Source organism: Alexandromys fortis, unplaced genomic scaffold, assembly GCF_014885135.2.
Source record: "Alexandromys fortis isolate MF-2015 unplaced genomic scaffold, M_Fortis_MF-2015_v1.1 scaffold_160, whole genome shotgun sequence".
Taxonomy (NCBI): domain Eukaryota; kingdom Metazoa; phylum Chordata; class Mammalia; order Rodentia; family Cricetidae; genus Alexandromys; species Alexandromys fortis.
This window is the reverse complement of record NW_026068035.1, coordinates 1321076-1332395: the sequence shown is the minus strand read 5'-3', so window position 1 is coordinate 1332395 and position 11320 is coordinate 1321076. Positions and strand designations below refer to the sequence as shown.

At 50.3% G+C, this 11320-nt stretch overlaps 1 protein-coding gene across 3 annotated transcripts in view; it reads left to right on the top strand.

The window, feature by feature from the left end:
• The first annotated feature begins 7731 nt into the window (after positions 1–7731).
• The window catches only part of Znf516 (zinc finger protein 516), an 85641-nt gene continuing 82052 nt past the window's right edge, over positions 7732–11320 (top strand). Inside the window, exon 1 of one of the 3 annotated variants that reach the window (XM_050164996.1) lies at positions 7732–7887. The gene's annotated coding sequence lies outside the window, so the exon portion shown is untranslated. Of the gene's footprint in view, positions 7888–8239; positions 8322–10871; positions 11234–11320 lie in introns of those variants that run through there. The other 2 variants (XM_050165001.1, XM_050165000.1) reach the window with 2 other exon arrangements.

Below are 11320 nucleotides of genomic sequence, written 5' to 3'. Positions count from 1 at the left end.
CTTCTGACCCCCCCCCTCCTCGACACTGCAGCCACCACGCATGGCAAGCACACTGCCCCCTCTCCAAAAGCGGATATGTAAATGCAATTTAAAAATTCATTGGCAAATATTAATTGCACATGGCTCTGGGTTCCATAAGGGCACTTTGATATCAGCATACAAGGTCCTTGGAGCCTGGTGCCCCACCCCCCTTGCCACTCCTTTCCCCTCCTCCCAGTCCCCTTTGTTCTGTAGACAGTTACATTTCTTGTTCATAGTAATTCCCACTTTTCACATAGTCAGTATCAGTTTCTGCTAAATTATAAGTTGATTATTTTTGCCTCCACGCAGTAAAGAGGAGAAAGTAGGAATTTGCCCCTTTGCTAGCAGCGCTGGGAATCCAGCCCACAGAGTCTTGGTTTACAGGCAGCACAGATCTTGTGAAGAATGTGCTTCCATCTTGGCTTTGCCCACTAGCTACACAGTGAGGGGAAATCTCCGTTATCTCTGACTTACCAGAGTGTCTTGTGCTCACCCTGGCTGAGTCCACACCCGCCCTGCTTCGTTCATTTTCTCTATTTTTCTCGGCATGATTGCTTTCTGAATTTTAAATATGTATGTTTTGCTTGTTTAAAACTTGAGGTGGAATCTCAGTATGTAGCCCAGGTTGCCATCAGCTCACCATCCTCCTGCCTCAGCGTTCTGGGGCTGGGATTCCAGTGGTGTACTGCCATGCCACGCGTATGCTAAACTTTTTTTCCCCCAAAACTGGTCCAACGCCAAGAAAGTAAATAAATGAGATTTGCAGAGGGCACTCTGTCCACCACTGCAGAGAGGGCTCTGTCCACCACTGCAGAGGGGGCTCTGTCCACCATTGCAGAGGGGGCTCTGTCCACCACTGCAGAGGGCGCTCTGTCCACCACTACAGAGGGCGCTCTGTCCGCCACAGCTGGCAGCCTGATGAACATCAGATGCAAAAGCATGGGATGGTGGTAAAGACGGCTGCTGACATAGGCCATGCTGGGGGTGGTTTCTGAAGACATCACAGAGTTTACATAAGCACAAATGGCCAATAAATAGAACAGCGGTAGATATGGGATTTGTGAGTATCATGGAAAGCCCAGGGCTGGCTTTGTCTTTTATAGAACTACACTTTCACTGGCAGGGTTGTGGTTTCTGTCAGGTGAGAGGGTACTGTGGCTATGGCCGAGACCACTGCATTCTGCCTCAGCCCTGTTGCTTGCCCGCTCTCCCCACCGGTCTCCTGTGGGAACTCTGAGACTCTCTGTTGGCATCTGACAAATGGGCTAACAGCAGCCCCTTCCTCCTGTGTTACTGGAGCAGAGTAAATGGCCCGAAACACAGCTTCTTGTGGGATCCTCTTCAGCTAAAATCAGCCTTTTGACATCAGCCGAGACCTGCACAACTGACCTGGGGAAAAAATCACACACACAAATCTCATAATGTTTGAAGCTTACAGTTTCGTGTTGGACTGGATTCCTAGCTGCACTTGGCGCATATGGCTCACAGACTGCAGGTTGTTTGATAATAAGCATACAATCAATTCTGTTTTTATAATTAGCACTTGATTTAATGCCTGACTTCAAGAGTAAATGTGGAATCAATGAACAAAGATACAGTTGTGAAAAAGTAGCAAACGTTTGCTTATACTTTGGATATTATACTCTATTATTGTTATTATTATTGTTGTTGTTGTTATCATTATTATTATATGATTTTTTTTTTTTGGAGCAGGATCTCCTTAGGTAGTCCAGGATAGCTTTGATCTTTGATCTTCCTGTCACGGCCTCCTCATTGCTGCCATTTTGCTTGGCCTTATTGTCTGTCTAAATGCTTACGGTTGGCGTGAGATACTGTGAAGGTGTATAATGAGAGAAGTGTCTGGCAGGCTCATACTGCTTCCCCGTGCCTCTCACTGCTCCCATGATACTGTCACAAGGACCACAAGTGCAGACGTGGGAGCCTGTGCGTTTTTGACTCAGTAGAGATCAGACCATGTGTTTCTGAAAGATTCCGTGTGCATCCCCAAATTTGTCCTCATGCCTCCTGGGTACCCCTGGAGCACCCTCGTTTGAAAGTGGGTCACCTCCACACTGCCTAGAGACCAGGCTGGGTTCTGGCTCCAGAGAAATCAGCTCTAGCTAAAGGTTCTTTGAGGCCAGGAGGTTTGAATTTACTCAGGCCCCATCTGTGTTTCTTAATACATTTCCAATGCCTGGTACATTAATTTCTCTGTTGCTTTGTATTTATAGGCCTTAACATATATCCTCCATTTTTCTATCCTTTTTTGGGAGAGGGTAGGGTATGTGTGTGTGTTTATTTTAAAAGAGGTTGCTTATAAGTCATAAATAAACTACAGATTCTAACTAGAGAGAACTTGACTCAAAGCAGGCCTCGGATCCATGTAGACACAGGCCTGCTGGTACCACGGGGTGGAAAGAAGGGCTGGATTCCTGCTGATGCTTATGAGGCAGAGACTAAGGCAGCCAGAGGGGGATCAATCACTGTGGGTCACAGAAAAATTCCTGAGGTTTGTTTTTAGCGAAGCTCTAGCCATTTCATTAACAAGTTTATTACTGCTTTTTCAAATTACTTGCTTCCGTTTATAATCATTTTCCCCAGTGTTGATAATTGAATTCAAGGCTTTGTGGATGCGCCAGGCAGCCATTGTAGCCGAGGATTTACCAACCCTTCGTCTCTAGCCTACTTCTGTCTTTCCTGAAGGAAGCAAAATTACATCCAGCTACATTCCCTAACACGGATGAGCCTCGAGGACACGATGGGAGGGAAATGATACTTGTTGAAAAGAACAAGTACTGGAGGAGCCCAGTCCCCAGAGTCGTCACAAGCAGAGACAGAAAGTAGGGTGATGGATGCCAAGGGCTGGGGGAGGGGAGGGAGATCCGAAGGGTTTAATGGCTTGCAGTTTCTGCTGGAAGTGACGGAAAAGTTCCAGGCTGGCACTGTGGAGATACTTACACAACTTTGTGAAAGGTGCCAGCAGTGTATTTAAAAATGGTTAAAGTGTCCATTCTGTGTGGTTATTGAGCCCCCACCCCCACCCCAGCCACTGCTTCCAGACTCTCCACACAGTGTCCCTAACTTGGACAAGTCTCCTATACCCTGTGGCCACTGACTTTCTTCCTCCTGACCCCTCTGAGCCATGGCTGCTGTCCTTTAAACTGTAACACAAATGTGTCACGTCTCAGGGAAGGGCCTTTCAGGGCTTCTTCCCCTTTCAGGAAAAGCGTGTTGAGCCTACCACAGTGAGGGAGACATGGCTGCTTCTCTTAGCCTCCTTTCAGTTCTGTTGGGAAAGTTTCCCGTCAATGTGCACATGTAATCAGTTATGCATGGCGACATCTAATGAGATTTGGGGGCTGAGACAGTCAAGGGTTTTGCTGTTGTAAGGGATGTGAGATGTTAATAGGCCACAACCTGCCTGCTGAGGCATTTACCGTGCTGTGGGGTTGGGACATAAGTTCACAGAAAACAGCCTCCCTTTCCCAAACATGGGGACTCTTTCAGAAGAGAACACTTACTGAATTTGTCTCTCCTTTGATGAATTCTGCTCTGTAGCCCCATTCCTTTTATTCTTCAACCCGCCCTGACCCACATCTGTGGAGCCCAGGGTCAGCTATTCTGAAGCCAGCTGTTGCTGGGCCTTTTAGTTAGGATGAAATTAGGAACAGACTTGAGGGTCCTCTACCTGCTGTGAAGTCACCAAAACCTGCAAATAGTGAGAAAATATCGCTGCCTGGCTTAAACATTGGATAATTTCCACAACATTTGTGCCTCAGTTGGGAATGGGACTCGCTCGCTCTGTGATTCAACAGTGTTATTTGCTAAAGATAACCACAGCGAAAGTCAGCACAAGAAAAGCTGTGCGACACCGAGGACAGTGGAGAGGCCAGCGTGCAGATTTCTTAGTGTTTATTTATTTGCTTGTTTTTCTACTCCTGTGAAGAAATCAGGGAAAGATTGTTAAATGATGATTCTGTGAGAAAAATTTTTAAGAATTCTGCATTGGGGGAAAACTGAGCAAAGCATTCTTGTCATTGCACACATGGGTACAATTTGTACAGAATCCTCAGGCTTAGATTCGAAAGGGGGGGGGGGGAATGAACAACTTCTCACAAGTGTTTGAAAGAACATGAAGATCTCAACTCTGGTGGAATCATTGTCCCTGCATCATCTGGTTTATAAATGACTACAAGAAGAGAAGATTGCCCTTAGTGTAAACAGAGGACTATCTGGGTACAGTTCCCATTAGAGGTGGTTGTGTCGAAATGTGTGTGTGTGTGTGTGTGTGTGCAAGAAGTACACCACGACGTTTCTATTCGCCACCCCTTAAATAGAACGACGGTTGAAGAGAACCCAGACAGTCTAAACCGAGATGAAAACATCTCATACAATCAGCTTTAGATTCACGTAGGTGGGAAGCATTTCAAAAGACTGCCTTTAAGACATAGGCACAGCTTCCCCACCCTCCGATGGGTGATTGACAGATAACTTCCTACCAACATATCCAAGCCGAGGTGCTAGTACTCGCTCATCTGGAGCCTCAATACAAAGAATTTTTAAACTCTAAGGGAAGGGAAGATTTTTCAAAAGAGCACCAAGTTGGGAATGGGGCACTATTTTTGAAATAGCAGCAAATATCCAATTTCCATTTCTACATTAGGTGTTTCTTATTCCCAACAATTTAACCCTGTCCCTCACATGGAACACCCAGGAATACCCACTGGCGATGTAAATCAAATTTACACTGCATTCCCTATGAATTCCTGTTTTTTTTTTTTTTTTTTTTTTTTTCATTCTCTCTGTGCACTTAAGTTAGCTTACAGAGCAAAAGATTGCCCTGGGCTTTGGCTTGGGTAAATAATGCCACCCTCCTTGAGCTATAATTCACACGGTCTTAATAAATTCAAAGCGATAGGATTAATATTTGTGTTCGTCCCCCCCCCCCCCCCCCCCCCCACCGCTGGCCTCCACAGGGCTCACACTTAGAGCCTGGCTATCTAGCAGATCCTGGTAGTTTGCCTCGGATTTCATGCTCGATTGCAGAGTTTCACTTCAGGCTTTCAGACAGGCAAGGCCTTTTCTGGGGGAGGGGAGTGGTGCTTTTTGTTTGCTTTTTACTCTTAGCTCTTCTTTACTGGAACCCCCTAAGAAGGTTTCTTATCTAAACATTCCCGATCACGGAGCACAGCTTCTCCATCAAATCGCTGGAAGGAGCAGAGTTTCAAACACTGAACCAATCACTCACTCGGCTGCAGCAGCAGAAGGGAGTTGGTGCTTTCTTCCTTTCCTGTTCATCAGCCAGAAGGATCAGCGGGCTAACGTTATAGATATCCAAATGTTAACCATTAACGTTGCTGCTTTGCTGAGCTACAGTATTCTAAATTACTTAAATCAGAACAGGAGGACCCCTGCACCCCCAAGAACTCCCAGGGGTTTGCATAGAAGGTGTCCTGAATCTTGAATGGCTTTTTTTTTTAAAGAGATATTTGAAGAAATGAAACAGCTGCAGTATGGTTGTACCAACAGCTCGAGAACCCTCTCGAATCCACTTTTCTACCATAGTTCTTTGTGTGTAGAGAAATCTAGTACTGCATCATGACAATAAACGGCCTCGGTGGCTTTGGAGCAACAACCGAAAAACACATTTCAACTTAGTAACAAACTGGCTGGGCCTTCAGGCTGCCTTTTCCAGGTTTGTCTCATGGGCAGGAGAATCTGACTCTTGACCGTCTCTCAAATTTCACTCTCAGATTTCGAATGTATTGTCCAGAAGTGTGCAAGAAAACTGTTTGGAAGCACAACATTATTGTAGACAGAGGAAGCACGGGGTAAAATCCCGTGGGAGAGGCTGAAGGAAGGAGGCACGTCATGTAAACTATAGAATTGTACGTAGAGGAGGTTTGTTTTTCTTACTGTTTACTACTCTAACTTGTCAATTTTTCAACACATAGGAATTATTAATGCAACTTGTAGTCGAAAACTAGAGCAAAAGAGGTGGATAGATGTCTCGTGCATGTCGTGGGCTCAACTATGAGCCAGTATCGATTTAGAAATATTACCCCCCCAATACTACCTCCCCTCCAAAAGCCTCAATTAAAATTTGTGCTGTGCATATTTGAGTCTGTGTGGGAGACTGTGTACACACATGTAACATCTACTCATGTCATTAGCTGAGTTGGGTGAAGCTTTTCTTGTGAATTTTCGCAGGGTATTGTAATGAATTGTGGGCATGTCAATAGTTTTTGTGTGTGTGTGTGTGAATCAGACTTAAGTGATTGTTCAGGAATACATCCCACTTAAGCATTCAGGCTGTAACTAGCAACAATTGGCCATGACCTTTAACACGCCTGCTTTCCAAATTAGTGCCGACCATTAATCACACGGGGCTTACATTTTATGATTCGCGGGCCGTTCCGAGCGGGCCTCCTCCCTCCGCGCCCCCTCCTCGGCGGAAACACACGCTTGCACACGGAAACATCTCACTCTCAGCCAGGCCCCCGCCCGATTGCCAGCTCTGCCAGGGTACAAGCGCCGCCCTATGCAGCTCGTCCGCACAGGAGTTTCTATTGCAAAACCAGTGGCCAGGGAGGGCCCTGAGCTGCTCTAGCAGCGAGGGCTAGGCACCGGGAAAAGCCACCGGGAAAGGTAACCGCCCGGATCTTGGCGCCGATTGTTAGGCTGAGCCAACTCCGGCGTCTTGGCCCGAATGCTTTTCCACTGCGGAGTTATCACGCGCAGCAGCCGAACAATATGGCCAAGAGCCTGGTGGGAGAAGATAGTGCCCCTCCGCAGGCCACAGCTCCCCTGGCCTACGTCACCGCGGATCGCGGGGCGCGCTCCCCGGCCCCTCCTCCTCTCGCCTCCTTCTGCTCCCGCTCCCCTCCCCCCTCCCGCAGCCCCTCCCTGCCAAGTACCAAGAAAGCTTCGGGAGAGTCAAATCAAGGTTTTGATTCACAGACTCAATATATTGTCACCAAGTACGACCCACGGAGAGTAGTAAGGGCGCACACGGGGGCGGGGGGAAACACAAATGAAGTTTTCAGAACCAAAGCAAAATGAGTTGAACTTTGAAGACACGAGTAAACAGCCACAGTCGAAGCTCCACTCAGCCCCAGAGCTGTCCTGTTCTTCCCGCTGCATGCAGGACTCCTAGACTCGCTCTCGTGAAGTTCAGGGGACACGCGGGCAGGGTGGACACGGTTTAATCTGGGCTCCAGGTTCAGCGTCCAGGTGCCTGAGAAGGCTGGACATGCATCCCAGGCACGTCTGCACGTATGGATGTGTATGTGTGTGTATGTGTGTGTGTGTGTGTGTGTGTGTGGTGTGCGCGCGCGTAAACAGCCTCTAGGAACTGGAGCTGCGGCAACCTGAGACCTGAAGCTGAGGGGCGACCACTAGCCGCGGACGTCGTGATTCAGTGCTATTAGGGGAGGAATTATCTGGGTCTGAGTCATCGTGAGCCTCCAGACTTTCTCCGCAGTGTGGCAGAACTTTGTGCTGATGAGACAATAGTGGAGCGTGTGCGTTTCCTTCAGGGCAGACCATTCCCGGGCTGGGGGAAGCCTCGGGCCTGCTCCGGCCGCGGACGCCGGGTCCCGGTCTTTGCTCGGTGCAGTCCCTCCGAGCCCTGTCGGCGCCTGGGCCCCCGCGGGGCGGGTGCGTCCCGGGAGCGCGCGCGGCGCGCGAAGGGGGGCCGGGCGCGTGGCGGGTCCCGCGCGCCCTCGCGCGTCCCCCGCGCCCGGGCGCAGCTGGCGCGGTCGGTCTAGAGCAGCGCTCGGCTCGGCGCCGCGGGCGCTCTGCTTCACCTTCAGATGCGCGGGGCGTGCGCGTCCTCCTCCCGGGGCTCACCGCCTCCCCTCCAAGGTAGGGGCCGTGGGGCGGGGGCGCTTCCTGGCCCGTGGGAGGGCGTATCGACAGGCAGGGCCGGGAAGGTCGGGACCCACAACGTGCCCAAGACCCCGGTGGGGTGGGGGGCGTGCTGGGCAGGGGGCGCGCCCTGTGGAAGGTCCCTGGTGCCAGGAGGGCGATTTGGCTTTCTGTGTTGGTAGTTACTCCGCTCGGCAATTCCAGGAGAGGAGAAGATGCAACTTCGGGTGGCGGGGCGAACGCCCGGGAGGTGGCTTTTACCGCAGTGGAGGGGCGGGGTGGGGGCCGGGGTGGGAGCGCGGAAGAGGCTCTGGCTTTGTACACTTCGTCAAAGGCGACGCGGGAGGAGGGGAGCTCGGATGCGCTCTCATCCATTAGGAGACAAAGAGCAAATTGCCTTACTTTAAAGTAAAACGCTCTGGCTAATGAAGGTGGGTGATGGGCGGCGGGGCCGGAGGAGCCGCTTCAATTATTAAGGGTTTGGCGGAGGGGATCGATGCCTGTGGGCACCGAGCGCTGCTGCCTAGGGGACTTGTTTGCGTATTTGTGTTCGGTGGGGGGGGGGTGTTCTCACTGTCCCCTCCCTGGGCTTTTGCCGGTCAACGGGGAGATTTGAGTGACCCTAACACTAAAGAAGTGGGATCTCTAGAAAGGGAAGTTCGCGTAGGGGTGGGGGCGGGGGCGAGGTTCTGGAAGTGACTCGGAGTGGGGTGGGAAGGAGATCCGCGCAGCGGGGACTCCTCGGAATTGCGCTTTGCCTTGCTGGGGTATAGTAGAGTGGGGGTGGGGGCCTTATTGATAACCATATATATATGTGTATATGTGTACACACACATACACACACGAATTATACCCTGGTGTGTGAAAGAGAATGCAGTGGGGTGTATACTGCGAGGGTGGGGGTTGGAAAGGCGCCTCCTCTGCCATTTCCAGGGAGAACATACCGAATAGTTAAGATCAGTATTTAGATTAAACCGCCTCGTCAAGTTTTAAAGAAACTTTGTCTGAATAAGTTTGTCAAAAGCCAGGCCAGTGGGGTCTTTAAACCAGCGGTTCATGGAGGAAGGCTGGCGTGCGATGACTACCAGGCTTTGTGAGTTGGGAATCCAGTGGATCCCTGCAATTAGGACTCCAGAGAACCAGCCTTTTACCCGAAAAATGTGAGTCTGTTAGTCAGCCGCATCCATCACCAGCGTTAACAAGCTCTCCGCAGCCGACCAGCCCAGTTCCCCCAACCCCCAGCTTCGGGGTTTTGTGTGTAGCTAACTCATTGCCTGGCTTGCTGAGGAAGAGTCACTTGGTCTCCGGGTGAGCACAGATCAACTTGCTCGCCCCCTCTTTTAAAATATATTTATTCGGTGTCTTATTAAATAAGATGCACAAAAAGCCATTTACGGCTTCATTGTTAGTTTACGTTTTTTTTTTTTTTCTTTTGAAAAGGCGACTGGTGTAACCTGTGGAATTTGAAATGCAAATAAAAGCCTGTGGGAGTTGAGGCAGAACAAATCGGTACTTATAAAGTGAAAAGATTTAATGTCTTTGAAATCATTGCGGGAGAGAAAAACTGGAGGGGAGTGTGATTTTTTTTTCTTCCCAGGGAGTGGATTGTGACGTCAGGTCTTTTTGGAAAAGATGTTATTTTTAAGGTCTTGAAGCTCGGGTATGTGAAGTGCTTTACAGGAAAAACAGATTACAAGATTAACATCTGTTAACATGATCGTTTATCTCCAGCCAAAAATAGGTCAGTTCTTTCTTAAGGAAACATGCTTGCTTCAGCATGCTTAAATAATAAAATAACGACTCCAAAAATTAGGGACGAACATATGTTATAATCCGACTCGTGAAAACATTTTTTAATTATTAAATCTCTCAAAGGTCGAAGTCTCTTTTGGGGTGTTGAGAACACTCTACCCCGAGTCTACCCGCCCAGATACCCCCCACCCCCTCCTTACTCCAGGCTCCTCGCTCCGTCTGCCTATTTCCCTTTTCGTCCATTGTGGACGTACGGGATATATTTAAATGGTAACTTCTGATTCTGGCCTCGTTAGGGAGACCAACTCCGCATAGATGGCTAACTTTCAGAGCTCTACTGTTGTTTTACCATTAAATAGAACGACTGGGAGGGGAGAGAGAGAGAGAGAAAAGAAACTGCCTTGCAAAGTCTCCCTGCCCCCTGGGTGTGAGTGACGGCTCTGTCGGCCAATCCGCAGCAGCTTTCTCTATCCCGGAGGTAATTTGGTGTGTGTGTGTGTGTGTGTGTGTGTGTGTGTGTACGCGCGCGCGCACGCGCGTGCTCGCGTCCATGTGTCGGCACAGAGTCCGGCCAGCCGCGCGCATCCGCAGGCTCCCGCATTTGCACAGATGTGTGCTGTAGACGTGGACATGCTTTTATCCAAGTCTGTCCAGCTAGATGCGCACGCAGCAGTCCAAGTGGAGACCCTGGCCCCTCCCAACGTCTTCCTGCAAAGACTGGGCAGTAGAGGCACTTTCGGATTCAAGTCGAAACCTGCCACACGGGAAGGAAAGAGGAACGATTGATAATACTTCTCAACCATTGGGCAGTCAGGAGCAGCTCCATCCGCCTGGTTCCGGGCGCCAGTGGGGTCGTGTTGCAGCCCCTTGCCTATAGCACACGTGCAGAGGTCGTGGGTCGTGGAAAAGGATGTTCACTGCGTTTAAAACTGAAGGGCACCGTTCGTCTTCCAACTTCCGATTTCATTCTCTCGCGGGGAGTGATACTTAGTCCCTGGCAAATTCTAGACTGCAAACTGCGCCTGGCTAATCAAAGTTCTGGTGCTCACCGGTCTTACCGGTGCTGTTCTGGCTGTGTCTGCTCTGCACAACGGGTACATATCACGGGCAGAGTGTGTCACGGGCCACACCATGCTGCCTACTGTCCGAACCTGCGCCGCTCTTAGGAACACCTAATGGGTGACGAGTGCGGCACTCACTTCAGGACTTGAACGGGCTGGACCTGGACTGCCTAGTTTTGTGTTTTAAGTCCTGGGCCTTGGGGGCGCTCGGTGGTCTGCCTCGCGATTCACTTGGGGGGTTGGTGGGGATGATGCCATGTTGGGTGAAATACACGCGTGCGCCTCCCCGTCCTAGAGACCCCTATGGGGCCACAGACCTTGGAAGGCACAGTGTCCACACCCGGTGGGCAGTGCCTGGATGCACCGAGCTCACTTCGATGGTGCTCCTCCACTCCTGAGATTTCCAACTCGGTTACTAGGTGTTGTCGGTCCGCGTATCTCCCTCCTCCGCGGGCCGTTTCCACCCTACTGGATCGCCACCCCTCTCGGCCCTCTCTCCAATCTCCGAGGGCTGGTGGCTTGAGGAATGGGTATGTCGTTGCATTAAATCATTCCTATTTCTGTGTGTCCCGGCCGCCCGGCGCCTCTGGGTGGGTGGGGGCGCGGGCCTGGGTGAC